The following is a 16,285-nucleotide window of genomic DNA, read 5'->3' as shown; positions in this document are numbered from 1 at the left end:
ATAAACCCAATTTCTGCTGTAAACTTGCCATATTATACACAGGTTAAATAGCAAGCATGAATTTATCAACTGTGATTAACATTTCAGAGGCACTCATTATAAACAGGGTTTCTTGAATTATCTGACCACGTAGAACCTGAATGCAAACACACAAATGGGATAGCTTTCTTGACCAAATTTCTATAGAACTGAGACTCTGTAAGGCACCTAAACTTTGTCTTGACAAACTTCTTTTTATTAAGCAGATAACAGAAGAACAACCACCACAAAGTAAACAACCCAATCACTCTCTCTCTTTGGGTTATGATTATTTCCCTTGTGCATGAAGTATTCAACAACACAAGAAAAGGAAAAGAAACGAATGATTTCTTTTGCTTACTCTCTAAACACACAAGCTGAATTTACTTGTTCCGATTAAACTGTGAGCATTTATTTGCCTACTTCCAGGCATAATCGTCTGAAATTTTGCTGCTACTGGTTTCTGTATCTGAGTCCTCAAACTCCACTTTACAAGTGTGCTCCTCCAAGGGGAGAATAGGCTGGAACTACGGCTCGGTGAGAACCCGTTCTTCCCAAAGCTGTTTCTTTTCAGCTGCTTTGTCTTCATGTGGGACTCTTTGAGCTCATTGTCAAGGAGGGTAAGGCAAGTCTCATCATTTTCAGGATATTCCTGCCATCTCATTGCTTTCAATAACCTGTGCTCTGCTTCCAGAGAGTGCGAGAGTGCGGTCGCAGTTGATTCGTCTGGGGGAGGGTGGCGGCCGGTTGCTAAATCCTAGGCTCCCAGGATTGCTCCGAGGGTACCGGCGGCGGGGGCTCTTTCCCGGAGGCGAGGGCGAGGCGGGGGACTTGGCCAGGTCCCCGGCGGGAGGCGTGCAAGTATGGAGGGCGGCGAGAAAGGAACAGGCGGGACACGATTTCTTTTAGGATGATGAAAACCAAGAGAGAGCGAGCTTTATTAGGGGAGAGTACAAGTTTATATCGGGCGGTTTAGAGGGCGGGGTAGCTGTAAGGGTTAAAGGCTTGGATTGGTTCTGAGAGGACGCGGAAGCTGTTTGTCACGGGCAGGAGTTGCTCTGGCAACGGTGCATGCGCACTGGCGGTGGGGGAGTTGCTCTGGCAACGGGGAGTGGGTGGGCAAGGTAAAGGGGGCGGTTTTCTCCGGCAAGCCCTCCCCAATGGTTTTTACTTTGGGGTGAGGAAATGGGGCCTGCATTCGGCTCCACTTTCTCAGGCCCGGGGGGCCGTGGAGGGCGCAACCACCCGTGCCCCACTACCTTTCCTAGGGGCTGATCAGTTCCCCTGGCCCAGGCCCGCCAAGTCAGAACTCGATAACAGTGTCCCGCACGAGAGGACCTCCCCTTCCTCCACGACAGGAACAGCAAGGCCATTGTGATGACAGTCTTCCTCTCCACTTTCCTTTGGTTCAGGTGTGCTGTTCTCCAAACCCTCCAGCTTTTCACAGTGTCTGTTCTCTGAGACATCTCCATTCTGGGCACCCTTCAGAGTATTTAGGAGCTCACTTTTCTGTCAGTAGTTTGGTGGGTTAACTTGGTTAGACAAGAGCAGGTGATCTCAACTGGAGGGGTGGTGCTGGAGGGACTCTCTTTGGGAGAGCGTAGCACTGCGCCACCAGCCAGTACATGGTAACAGAGATCAGACTGTAAAAGCAGATTCCCGGCTGGAGGAAAGGGACCCTGATTTGTGTTCCATTCTGTTAGCTTTCTATGCACTGGGCTTAGAAGGTGGTAGTGCAGGCTTAGGAACCAGGTTCTTATAGACAGTTTTGACCATGGTTGATGATTTGTTCCCATTTGCATGATGAGATCCTGGTGAGGTGAATGCAGCAGTGAAGGCAGCAGCAGGATCCTCTTTGGAAACTTTTTTAATGACCAGCATCTTGGAGGGTTGCTTGGTACTAGGTGGGTGTTCCCACACTCCAGAAGGTGTCCAATAGGTCAGCATGACTGATTCTGTTTGCCAGCTTCTGGATTTAAAGAAGGAAAGTCTTCCTCTTCAAACTGCAACGTTTCCACCTTGTTTTCTTTCTTTTCTTTCCTAATCTCTGTAGATGGCCATTCCCTGTGCCACGCCTGCTACACTGGCTTGTGCCAGCCTGACCTTGGGAAGAAACATGCCAACCAGACAAATTCCCAGTGATTCCAGCATATGCTCCCTTAGAGACAACAGAGTCCACAGAATTGTGACAGAATAGGGAGGGTGCCAGGAATCTCCTATAGTTCATAAGGGTCTGTGTTAAAAAAGCCATCAGAGGAATTATGTTGGAGACAGCGCACTCCAAATCTACACTCTCCTTGAGGTAGGTGCCCTCTGTGTTTTATAAAGGTGGCTGTAGGTGACTTAACTGACTGGAGTGTTGAGAAATTCAGCCAAGCAGGAACAAAGTCATGCTGCGCCATTTAGGTTCAGTGTCTCTTTTCAGCAAGGTGAGGAATCCAACTCATGGTCAGGATCCCAAAGTGTAACCTCTGTGGTCCTGTTTCCCAAATTCCTTGAGTCTTCCATCAGGATCTCCCACGGAGTTCACTTGTTGAAAGGGTGCTTAAGTAGCCTGGCCAGCAGCATGCCTTGGGACGAAGCATGAGAAGCCAGGCTTCCTGTGGATCACTCCCTCAGTCCCATCTATTGCTCATTTAAATCTATCTAGTTCCTGGCACTTTCCCAAAAGGGGGAAGGGGGAAAGGGAAGAGGAAGGGGAACATAAAAGGTATTTGCTACATTTAAAAAGAGGGAGAAGGGAAAGAGCTATGTCTATGTTCAATTTCCTTGAGTGATAGCACTGTGATGTTGCTTAAATGGATAATACATGAACATTTGCACAGTGAGTGCAGACACTTCATAACAAGGTCATAGCTAGAAAGACAGGTGGGCTCATTGTGGACAAGTGATGTCCTCAAAGTGATGGACCAAAAATATAATTTTAAAGCACTATAAAAGATCTGAGCAGTGAACTCCAGTGGCAAAATAGCCATGTTTTGCCCTTAAAATATAAATCTCATTATTACACAGCTGCTAAAAATAGTATGTAGATAAGTATTTATATTTGTCTTACCCTTAAAAGTCTAAGGACTTAAGAAATCTTATTTTAAAAAAATCAGATATCAGCTTGGTGTACTTTCCCCTCCATGGAATAGCAGCTGCCAAGGCAAATTTGTTGGTAAAAGCTTCCACATGTATCTTCTATTTCTTTGGTCTTCACTATTTACAGATTCAGAAGAAAATTAAAACAAGAAGAAAGACAAGAGGTGAGATGTTGTTGAGAAGGAAGGCAGTTCCAAAATGAGGTTCTCTTCTCTTCAGTTTTCTGTATTTCTTTTTCTGCCCCTTCCTGAAGAATGAATTGAGCTATAGGAAGGTTATATGAAGACTCTTCTACTGCTTTGGTAGATAAGTGCCTTATTATTTTGGATCCATTTTCATCATTATTCAAACATTTAAAAGACCAAAGGATCTATCAGTCTTTAACTCCCTGTAATAAATGTATGACGACATCCCTATAGTAAGTTCTTCTGGAAAAATACCAAATCAAGCTTCCTTTGGTTTTGGAGGAGTGTGTTTTCTGACTCCTTCCCACTTTCTGTTCTTTCCTTCCTTAATGTGCACATGTCATTGTGACTCCTCAGGCCAGTTTATTTGTTCTAGGATTATCTCAACAGATTCATTATTCACCTTTTCTATCACTCAGTAGACATCTGCCTTTAGCTTGTGAACATGCAGATGCAGGCCTTTGCAGGGCCTTTTACCCCTGTCACAGCACAGTTGTAGTAGAGACAAAGTGTCTAGAACTCTGCTGGCACATAGTAGGCACTTGAGAAGTATTAGCTGTTTCCAGTATTATTTTTCTGTATGTAAAAGTCTGAGCATGATACTTGGCACATGGTTACTTTAATAAACAGTAACTATTATTACAGTTATTATTATGCCTAAAACCAACTCAAATTATCCACACAGAACAGTAGGCTCTGAGCTATCCACCATAACCCAGGAAATGGGGTCCAGGAATTATTGCTCTGCTTTCTGAAAACACAGCTTGGTGTGCACTCTGTGTGGAAGCCTCCTCTGCAGGGCTCGTCCTGTGCGCTGCATTCCAGCTCTAGGCTCTCCTCTCCTCCCTGCTGGATTGGGGCTTCCTAAGGGCTCTGTCTGAGGTTTTTTATTCATCTCTGCATCCCTAGCTCATAGCACAATGCCTGGCACAGAGCAGGTCCCTGGGAAATGCTTGTTGAATGAACAAATTAAAAAGGAAAACCAAATGAAATGTGTACTGCAAACGAAACAAGAATACGTTTACCCTCCCTCACTTCTGAGCCAGACCACCTGGGTTTGAATGCTGGCTCTGTCATTTTCGAGCTGGGTAACCCTGGGCCGGCCTTGGCTATCCCACCTAAATGTGGGCAGTAGAGTAGGGTGCCTGGAGGGCTGACTGAAGAAACAGGTGTACCAAATTCTTGGTAGAGTGACTGTACACAGTAAGTACATAAATGTAAGTATGATTATCTTTATCATCATTATTATTACAAGTCCTTAGTGGAACGCTCCTTAAATACAGTTTTGGTCTCCATACTTTAAGGAAGAAATTATTTAAACATGTTAGAAAAAGGTAACTAGGAGGTGATGATAAAGAACCTCCTGCCACAGGGTCTCTATGCTTGCTGTTTCCAGTGCATGGAATATGGTTCCCTAAGGTAAACACATGATTAATTCCTCATTTCATTTAGGTCTCTCCTCAAATGTCAGGGCACCCTGTAAAAACCTGCAAACCCCTCCCACCACCCATCACTGTCTATCTCTCTCTTCTCTTACTCTGCTTTATTTTCCTTCTTAGCACCTATCACAATCACCTGGTATAGTACGTATTTGCTTATTTAATATCTTGCTCCCTCACTAGAATGTAAGCACCTTGTACTCCCAGTCCCTACAGCAGTGCCTGGCTTATGGCGGATGCTCTGTAAATGCTTGTTGACATGATTAAATGGCAAAATTAAGTCTCTGAATTTAGAGAGGATGACAGCATAGAGAGGGTTAAATAGAAGACTATAAGATCAGGAAGGGACCAGATTATATGAACATAGCTATGCCCACAAACACCGAGAATATTAGGATAAGGAAGTACCCATCCCTTTAAAGCTTGATAAAGATAAGTTTAAGACAAAGGCAAGCAAGTTCTAATTCACAAAACAGGCCATAATTTTGGGGAACTCCTTACTCTAAGAAGTGGTGTCAGCTGCAAAATAAGAATCCACTTATAAATAAACAAATTCAGCAAAGTGGCAGGGTACAAGATCAACACGTAAAAATCAGTGGTGTTCCTGTACACTTGTAATGAATAATCCAAAGAGGAAATCAAGAAAAAAAATCCATTTACAACAGTAATTAAAAGAATCAAACATCTAGGAATAAGTTTAACTAAGATTGTAAAAGATTTATACATGGAAAATTACAAAACATTGATGAAAGAAATTTAAGAAGACTTAAATAAATGGAATGGCATTCTTAAATAAATGGAAGGGCATTTAGTCTTCATGGATTGGAAGACTAAATATTGTTAAGATGTCAGTTCCACTTAAAGCGATATACAGATTCAACACAATTCCAATAAGAATTCCAACAGACTTCTTCACAGAAATGGAAAAGCCAACTATTAAATTCATATGGAAGGGTAGGTGATCCAGAATAGCCACTTCCATCTTGAAAAAGAAAACAGTTGCGAACTCATATTTCCTGATTTTAATTTTATTGCAAGGCTGTGGTGATCAAAACAGTGTGGTACTGGCACAAGGATAAACATGTAGACCAAATGGAATAAAATTGAGAGTTCATAAATAAACCCTCGTATCTTTAGCCAACTGATCTTTGACAAGGGGGCCAGGCCACTCAGTGGGAAAAGAACAGTCTCTTCAACAAATAGTTTAGAAAAAACTGGATGGCCATATGCAAGAGAATGAAGGTGGACCCCTACCTCACACCAGATACTAAAATTAGTTCAAAATGAATCAAAGATCTAAATATAAAAACTGAAACTATAAAACTACAAGAAAACATAGGGAATTATCTTCTTGTGTTAGGTGGTAGTTTCTTAGACTTGACACCAAAAGCATGAGCAACCAAAGAAAAAAAATAGTTAAATGGAAATTCCTCAAATTTAAAAGCCTTTGTGAATCAAAGGATTTTATCAAGAAAGTAAAAAGACAACCTACAGAATGGGAGAAAATATTTGGAAACTATATATCTGATAAGGGTTTAATATCCAGAATATATAAAAGACTTCTACAACTCACAACAAAAAGACAAGCAATGTAATTTAGAGATGGGAAAGACTTGAATAGATATTTCCAAAGAAGATACACAAATGGTCAGTAAATACATGAAAAGACATTCAATGTCATTAGCCATCAGGGAAGTGCAAATCAAAACCACAATGACAGGGCCCTCCTGAGGAACTGGGGAAAAATGTGGGAATGTTGGACTTCCCCACCTGGGTTATTACTGATATTCTCACAAACATTGAGACTAACAATTTAGTAGGCCAAGCCCTCGATCTTGGGGCTTGCCATTATGAAGCATGTTACTGCAAAGGAAAGGCTAAGCCTACTTATAATTGTGCCTAAGAGTCTCCCCAAGAGAATCTATTTGTTGCTCAGATGTGGCCCCTCTCTCTCTCTAAGCTCCCTTGGCAGGTGAACTCACTGCTCCGCCCCCTGCATGGGACATGATTCCCAGGGGTATAAATCTCCCTGGCAACGTGGAACATGACTCCCAGGGATGAGCCCGGACCTGGTATCGTGGGATTGAGAAAATCTCTTGACCAAAAGGGGGAAGTGAAACGAAACATAATAAAGTTTCAGTGGCTGAGAGATTGCAAATGGAGTCAAGTGGTCAATCTGGAGGGCATTTTTATGTGCTATATAGATATCCCTTTTTAGTTTTAGCTAGAAGCAAATACCTGAAACTGTTGAACTGCAACCCAATAGCCTTGATTCTTGAAGAGGTTTGCCTAACTATGTAGCTTACATTGTGTGTCTATGCAATTGTGGAAACCTTGTGGCTCATACTCCTTTATCCAGTGTATGGACAGATGAGTAGAAAAATGGAGACAAAACCCAAATGAAAAATGGAGTGGGATGGGGGGGATGGAATGCCTTGGGTGTTCTTTTTTACTCTTATTTTTATTCTTATTGTCATTCTTTTTGGAGTAAGGAAAATGTTTAAAAATTGATTGGGGTGATGAATGCACAACTATATGATGGTAGTGTGAACAGCTGATTGTGCACCATGGATGATTGTATGGTATGTGAATATATTTCAATAAAACTGCAATTAAAAAAGTGACTGAAGAATAGATTAAATTGAAATCAATCAATTAATCAGTGAAGTATTTGAAGCATCTTTAGGCAGTAGAGTTTCAAAGAAACAGATGAAAAACAAATAAATTATTTCTCTTAAATTATTATTTTCAATTCTAAATAAACCTTCACAATTGTAGGATATTTCATGTTAGATTTATAGCAGTAAAGATGTTATTCCTTTTTAATCAGTTGACAGGACTAATTTTTGGATGAAATATAGTTAAGCACCTGACAAAAATAATTTAAATTTATTTATGATCTTGTTCATGTGATGATTTTATTGTCACCAGAAGTTTTCTCATTTGTATTACTCTAAGTAAAATTTCATACTTTTGAAAAAAAAAAACAAAAACAAAATGAGATACCATTTCACACCCACTAGAATAGTTACTAATAAGAAATTGGAAAATTACATGTGTTGGAGAAAATGTGGAGAAATAGAACACTGTTTGATTGTTGGTGGGGATGTAAAATGGTGCAGCCACGTTGGAAAACAGTTTGGTGATTCCTCAGAAAGTTAAGTATAGAATTACCATATGACCCAGCAATCCCACTTCTAGGTATATACCCCAAAGAATTGAAAGCAGAGACTTGAACAGATATTTGCACACTGATGTTCACGGCAGCATTACTTATAATTGCCCAAAGGTGGAAGCAACCTGTTTCCATCAGCAGATGTATGGATTAGCAAAATGGGGTACATACATACATATAAGAAGGAATGAAGTTCTGGTGCATGCTACAACATGGATGAACTGTGAAGACATGATGTTGAGTTAAATAAGCCAGACACAAAAGGACATATAACAGTGATCTCACTTGTATGAAATAAGCAGAATATGCATATTCATAAAGCAGAAACTAGAATACAGTTTACCAGGGGCCAAGTAGGGGAAGGGAATGGGGAGTTAGTGTTTAATTGATATGGAGTCTCTGTTTGGGGTGATGGAAAAGTTTTGGTGATGGATGATGGTAGTGGAGGCACAACTTCATATATGTTATTTACAGCACTGAACTGTATGTTTGAAAGGGATAAAGGGGAAATTTTAGGTTGATGTAAGTTACCACACAGGTGCACACATGCAAAGAACCCCATAGAAATGTACAACACAAAGAGTGAACTCTAACGTAAACAGTGGGCTAAAGTTAGTAGCATAACTATTATAATATTGTTTCATCCATTGTAACAAAGTTACCACATTAACTCAAAATATTAATAATAGGGAAAATTGTGTGTGTGAGGTGGGTATATGGGAACTCTGTACTTTCTGCATGATGTTTCTGTGCACCTACAATTGCTCTAATTAAAAAAAAAAAGAATCCACTCAGATTTCTGGAAGCTCTCAGTGCCATCCATAGCCATCTGACCCTGGGGGTTTCCACTGCTTTCTTCTACTTTGTCCCTAATGCCTCTATTAGAGGCAGGTTCTTGGGTGAGTGTACACAGGGTTGGTTTCTGATTGGCCATTTTAGATCATTTATGTATCAGTGTAATGAGAGAGAGAAGCAGGAGGGCAGGAAATAGGGGTTGTTGAGATAGGAGGCATGGAGGGTTGGAAAAAACAGAGTGGGTCTTAAGGAGTGGGTCTTAAGGAGTGGGACACACAGGGAACAGACTCTGGAGGAAGTATTTACATTTGAAAAGTTTTGGAGACTCCCATAAACCTTGCTTGGAGAAGTTCATTCATTTAATGGTTCACTCATTTAACAAATGTTTATTAATCACCTACTAGGTAACAGGTACTGTTATAGAAATCTTGCTCTTGTACAGCTTTGACATTCTAGGGTGGGGAGACATATAATAAATAAATAAGTAACAAGTAATATATCAGATGGTGCTAAGTAGAAGGAAAGACATAAACATGGGAGGGGACAGAAAGTATAGGAATGGTGGAGATGGGGCTCAGGGGAGGTTGTGATTTGTAATCTGATGGCCTGGAAGGCTGCTCTGAGAAGATGACATTAGATAATGGCCTGAAATAAGTGACCACCAGAGGCCAGTCGGTCCTCAGCAGCCTGATTATTTACACTTAATCACGTGCTTCTGAGTCTCGCTTCCTCCCTATGTCATTTATCAAGGTTTACTTCCCTGTCCTGGGTCAATTAGTTGACTTTATGCAGTAAATATTAGACACAGAGGACACCCAACAAACAAGACAGACAGGATCTCTGCTTTTAGAGACCTTTTAGTCTGAAAGCAGGCAATCAAATGGTTACCCCCCAGTGTGAGGAGTGCTGTGCTAGGAGACATCCCGTGCATAGGGGCACCATCCTGTCTAGACGGGGTCACGTAGGATTCTCAGCTGAATTGGAAGCCGGAGTTGGAGTTTTTTCTTTATTCCAGTCCTCGGTTCTTTGCCTTCTGTCCACTCCTTTCTTTGCTTGAATGTCTCCCCGAATTTCCAGTTTGTTCCCACCTCACATTTCTTGTTGTCTCAGGCATCATGACTGATTCTTCCTTGGCCTTCACTTAAATGAAGATAATAACTATTGCCACCCATATATCTCAAAAGAATGCAGAAATATTACCAAGGATTAGTGGCATTTTAGGATTAAGGGCATGATGATAGTTTAAAAGCTTTCAGCTCCTCCTTAATTAGGGGATCTACCTGACAATGCATTCCTAAGCCCTCATCAATTTTCCTTTGGCAATAGTTCTGGTTCTCTTTGGGCTCCACACCGGCTAGTATTTGGGAAATCTGGGTACAACTGCTTTGAGTATTAAATCCCTGTCCCTTGGACCCCACCTCTCTCCCTTAGAAGGCTTTGTGAGAACCAAGCTCAGGTATGTGGCACCTGATGAACTTGTGAGGGATGAGGCAGGTGTTAGGGAAGTTTGCTGATGGTCAGTCATGGCCACGGTGTGACAAGGTGCAGACTCCTCTATAGCTCTCTTGTCCTCTGTGTCACAGATCACACTTATTTGGTGGGCAGCAGGGGCCTTGGCAGCAGGACACCTGTCTCTGTTTGGGTCTTCACAATCTGACTTCTACTTCTTTCCTACATTTGACTCCACCACTCCTTCAAGTCTTCCCTGGTTTGGTTAAATTAGTCTCTCCACTGAACCAGGGCCCACCTGCACTGTCACTCAGGTGGTAAGCCCTCTCTGAAATATGTTTCATTTTCCTCTCAATATCTTCTATGTCCGTTCTCCCATGAAACATTCCTTGTGCCCTTCTTTGATCCCCACCCCTGAGCTTTGGGGGTGCACATCTTATCTTCTGTAGCACTTCTCCGGTTCAGAGCAACATCTACCACTGTACAGAATCCTCAAGCTAGAACAGACCAGCACTGCCTAGCTCAAACGCAACAGTCTTCAAGCTGTGTTCCTTGGAAGCTATCAGGGGCTGAGGTCAGGGGCCATCTGGGTTGGAGTCTGTGGCTTATACCCATTCAATGAACTGCTTTTATTTTTAAAACATCGTTACCTTTGCTTTGAGGAAAGGATTGTGCTAGTCAAACAGTTTGAAAATGATGGCATCAAGTCCAATTTGTTTATAATGTGGAGATTGGGACCCAAAGTGGCACAATGACACACAGCTGGGCAGTGCTGGGACCAGGACCCAGATCCCTGAGGCCTGTGCTTCCTATATACTTTCTATTAACAACAAGTATTATTGGAGTTTGTGACATGCTCTGTTGTACTAAGTAAATTATAATCTCTTTGAAGTCATAAAGTGCCTTATATCTCCTTGTCCCCTGGCACAATGCCTGTTCATAGTTGTTCAACAAACAGTGGCTGCTGCCACTGATGGTGCTAATAAGGATAACACACAATCTCACGAGCCCCCTGTGAAGGCCCCTTGCTAGTTTCCTTGGCTTTGGCCCCTCTGTTGCTGTGCCTATGGCAGTGGCTGGCCCTCAGTTCAGGTGAGGTATTTCAGAGGAATCCTTACTGCCCCCCAAACCTTGCTTTTGGTCATCTGCAAGGTTAACATGCACCAACCCTGCCCTAACTTCCTAGTCCTTTCAATGTTGACCTCAAAGCTGACTCACCATGAAACAGAAGGCTACCCAAATACTCCCTGACAAACTTGGCTTCCAAGCTTGTGTCCTTGCTCCCCCTGCCCACACACTCCTTCCTCTTCTCTAAATCTGTTTTTAAAGATCCACCTCCTCCATGAAGCCTTCTCTAATTCCTTGGGCTCCCTGTCTCTAATTACAAGGATTTTACCTAATATTTATTGAACGCTTTAGGTTTTATGGTAAGCACTTTACACTCATTATCTCATTTGATGGTCACAGCAAGCTTATACAATATGTAATATTCTTACTGTCATTTTATAGATGAGGAAACTAAGACTAAAAGATGTCAAATAGTTCGTCCAAGGTCACAGAGGTAGTAAACAGCAGGGGCAAGATTTGAACCTAAGTAGTATGGCCCCAGAGCCCATGGGGTAGCCAGATTGAACTATTAAGTTTAGAGACAGCCAAACCATGTAACATTTACTCATTGATTCCTTTGTCAAATATTTATCGGGCACTGATTGTATCCAAGAGATCTTAAAAAATGCTAAAAGCATATGTTTAAACTGCCTCATCCTCTTAGTGCCCATAGGTATAAATCTAATCCTCCCAACTTGAGTGTAAGCTCCTTGAGAGCAGAACCTGCTTCCTACCTATTACTCGTGTACTCCATCCCTACTCTATTCAAAAGCCCAGAAGAATACTACGTACAGATGCTCACCTAACTGATCGACTTGATTGCACTCTAGCACCTATGGACTGTGACACCTGTAAGATTCTGAGATTGGTGGGAATTTAGAAGTCATCTGGTCCATTTCCCTGACTCCAAGTTGCCCTAACTACTACTAAATCATTCAAAGAAATATGGTAATCTAGTCAAGGGATTGGCAGACTATGGCCTGTGGGCCAAATTGTGCCTGATGACTGTTTTTGTCAGAACCACAAGCTAAGAATGGTTTCTACGTTTTTAAATGGTTAAAAAAAATCAAAAGAAGAATATTTTGTGGCACATAAAATTCATATGAAATTCAAATTTTAGTGTCCAAAAATAAAGTATTTTTGGAACATAGCCATGTTCATTTGTTTATGTATGGTCCATTGCTGCTTTTGTGCTACAGCAGCAGAGTTGAATAGTTGAGTAAGTGCTCTCATTGCTTGACACTGCTGCTTGGTGCAGAACAAATTGCAGTGGTGCAGTTATAACTTGACAGTGTCTTGAGTGTCATGTGTATGCCACGTATGTCACATGTAATCATATTGCTGTACTGTAACATTTTAAAAAATTTTATATTACCAGTGCACACCTGTCATGTCAAACATAAAATGAAAAGTGAATGTCAAATGTCAGACTTTTAAGGCACAGTGGAGTGTGGATTTTTTGTGTGTGTGACGGAATTAGATGGCAAAGCATTGTGTTTATTACACAATGACACTACAGCTTTGCTAAAATAATCCAATATATGTCAACCTTGCCAAACTAAGCTCTCATCACAGTATTCCCAACTCACAGGAAAGCAACAGTCAGAAATATAAGGAATTCTGAAATGAAATATATTATCACTGCAGAATTTATTTACAAAAAATGAAAATGAGCCTGGACCCAAACTAAGTTTCTGAGTGGCTCATTCGTTAGCCAAGCAGGGAAAGCTGTTTATCAATGGTGAGTTAATTAAATTGTGTTCATTTTCAGCAGCAGAAGAAATGTGCCCAGAGAAAATAAAATTGCTTAAGATGACTAGCCTTTTGGCAACATCAATAGTCAATTTAAAAAATAAGTCAAATGATTTCAAATGGTTTTCCTTTGTTTTTGATGAATTGACAGATCTTATTGATACTGCTCAGTAGTTGTTTACTTGAGGAATCTGTGCTGAGTTTGAAGTGACTAAAGAGTTAGTTTCTATTAATCTGTGTGGGACACCTATAGCCAAGAATATTTTCAAAGTAGAGAAAATACTAATTCAGTAGAACCTGAAGTGGAATCCGCTAAGATATGTTAACAACTGATGGTTACAAATACATGTGGAGAAGAAAAAGGCTTAGGTGGGAAAATTTTCCCAGCTTGTAAAAACGTTAAGTGTTTAAGGCCTATGGTTACTCATTGTGTTATTCATCAGCAGGTGCTTTGCAGAAAATATTTGACTCTGTCATATGTTATTAAACCAGTAGTGCCAACCATTGTCAGTTCTGTTTTTTTTTTTTTTTTTTCAGAAATAGAAGCTAAATATTTTGTGCATAGTAGTTTGATGCCTTAGTAATGGTAAAGTCTTACTGTGATTTTTTCTTTTTTTGAGCTCAAGACTGAGACTGACATTTTTTTGAAGGAGAAGAACCACCCTTATCCACTTTTACTGGACACTGAATGACTTTGGAAATTAGCTTTTGCAGCAGACTTATTAATGTTTCTTAGTGAATTCAATCTAAGGGAAAAAGAGTGCTTAAATTGTTGTAAGCAGTATTTTACTATAAGTATTTTACTATAATAAAGTAATTTTAAGGACAACTAACATTGTTTGAATCATAAGTAATGTCAAAATGTTTTATATACTTCTTATGCTGATGAAAATTAACACAAGACGTGGGATCTTCATTCCCACACAAATTGTGTAGCAGCTGCATTTTTTGAGCTCAAACCACAGTTCCAGCAGTATTTTCTCAATGCAAGTGCAAAGGAAATTTCCATATTTCAAAATTCATTAACTGTGCAATTGAAGAGCTTCCACCTAACCTTCAATTGGAAGTGATTAATTTTTTTTTAATTGAGATTGTTCAGATACCATGCAACTATCCAAAGATCCAAGCCGTACAATCAATTGCCCAGGGCACCACCATAAAGCTGTGCATCCATCAACACAATTAAATTTTTTTTTAAATTTTTAGAACATTTTCACTACTCCAGAAAAGAAATAAAGACAAAAAAAAAAAAAAAAAAGGTAGCTCAGATCCTCCCATACCCCTAACCACCCCGCCTCCATTATTGATTCATAGTTTTGGTATAGTACATTTGTTACTGTTGATGAAAGAATGTTAAAATACTACTAACTGTAGCATATAGTTTGCAATAGGTATATATTTTTTCCCTGTATGCCTTTATCATTAACTTCTAGTTATAGTGCCATACATTTGTTCTAGTTTGTGAGACAGGTTTCTAACATTTGTATAGTTAATCACGGCATTGTCCACCACAAGATTTACTGTTTTATACATTCCCATCTTTTAACCTCCAGCTTTTCTTCTGGTGACATGCGTGACTCTGAGCTTCCCCTTTCCACCACCTTCACACACTTTTCAGCACTGTTAGTTATTCTCATAACATGCTACCATCACCCCTGTCCATTTCCAAACATTTAAGTTCACCCTAGTTGAACATTCTGCTCATAATAAGCAACTGCTCCCCATTCTTTAGCCTCATTTCTATATCCTGGTAACTTATATTTCATGTCTATGAGTTTATATACCATAATTAGTTCATATCAGTGAGACCCTGTAATATTTGCCTTTATGTGTCTGTCTTATTTCACTCAATATAGTGCCCTCAAGTTTTCTTCATCAACCCATTTCTTTTAAGGTGGTTTTGTTCACACAGTATACATTCTGTCCTAAGTAAACAATCGTTGGTTCCCTGTATAGTCACATATTTATGTATTGAGCACCCTTACCCCAAGTGATTAATTTTTAATGTTATGATATGCTAAAGGGCAAATATCAAGAGATGACTGTAATAGAATTTTACAAGTACCTGCCAAGCGAAGCATATGCTCAATTAAAATCATGTTTGTGGACTGATACCAATGTTTGGCAGTATCTCTCTGTGTGAAAAGACATTTTAAAAGATGAAATACATAAAATCTCATTCAGCTTCAGCATTAACAAGTGAACATTTGCAATTGATTTTGATGATTGGGAGCAATTACATCGAACTTCAATTAAACGAATTGTTATCTAACCCCCACCCCATGATCATCCCATACTAATCCACTACAATAGCCCCTTCCTTACTAACTTGTTAAAACTCTCAATTACTGACAAGAGATTTGCATTCCTGTTTTCTTTGATCCTTAATTACTAATGAAAGACTTGCTTAACTCCAGGACAATTTCCTGTTTTCTTCTTCCCCTACTGAATTAGCTAAAACTAGTGAAGCATGCACCGAACAAAGGAGCCTGAATTCAAGGTCACCCTGGGACATAAAATACCCTGTGAGTGGAACCAAAGTGAGCAGAAACATCAAGAAAGAGAAACACCGTACCAAAAAGTGTGAGGTCCGACCATTACCAGTTCCAGCAACATCACCAGCCCATCATCAAAATAAAGGACCAATCAGCAGTGAAAGCAAACTTGAAATCCTTAGTTTGAGTGTATACTAGCCAATCACCATGCACCAAAATTCCTAACATCCTTGTCTCCAGCTCCCTTTGTTTGATCTAATAAAAACACATGCTTCCTTGGCTCTGGTAGGCAGATTTGAGACTGTGTCTTTTGACTTCTGCCAGCTTTGCTTTGCTTTGCAATAAAACTCTTTCTTCTTTCCTAGAAGCCCCAGTGTTTCTTATTGTGAGGGTCCACTTCATTATTATATTTTGAATTTTGTTAATAAGAAATGGTGGAAATTTATTTTCTATCTTGTTATATATTAGTATCTACAAAATATTTTTGACCCACAAATACCTAAAATATATATTACCTGGGACTCTAAAGAAAAAGTCTGCCCACCCCTGATGGAAATGTTCCAAATGGAAATGTCCAGGACAAAAACAAAACAAAACAAAACACAGACACACACAAACACACAGACCAAAGATCCCATTTTCTTTATAGTTTGTTTCTATAAACAAAAAAAATTTTCTTCATAGTTTGTTAGAATCTCAACTAAATCCTTCCTGCAGTTTAGCTGAGTTCTTTTTGTCCTGCCATATCATCAGTGAAGAGTAATATCATCAGGTCATTGTGGAAAT

The 16,285-nt window shown here is 40.1% G+C and overlaps 1 pseudogene; it reads right to left on the bottom strand.

Moving 5' to 3' along the window:
• Positions 1-437: 437 nt before the first annotated feature.
• LOC119517671 lies at positions 438-2,420 on the bottom strand (annotated as a pseudogene).
• Positions 2,421-16,285: the final 13,865 nt, after the last annotated feature.

This window comes from Choloepus didactylus, chromosome 2, assembly GCF_015220235.1.
Source record: "Choloepus didactylus isolate mChoDid1 chromosome 2, mChoDid1.pri, whole genome shotgun sequence".
NCBI lineage: Eukaryota > Metazoa > Chordata > Mammalia > Pilosa > Megalonychidae > Choloepus > Choloepus didactylus.
The sequence above is the reverse complement of the archived record's forward strand: the minus strand, read 5'-3'. Positions and strand labels throughout refer to the sequence as shown.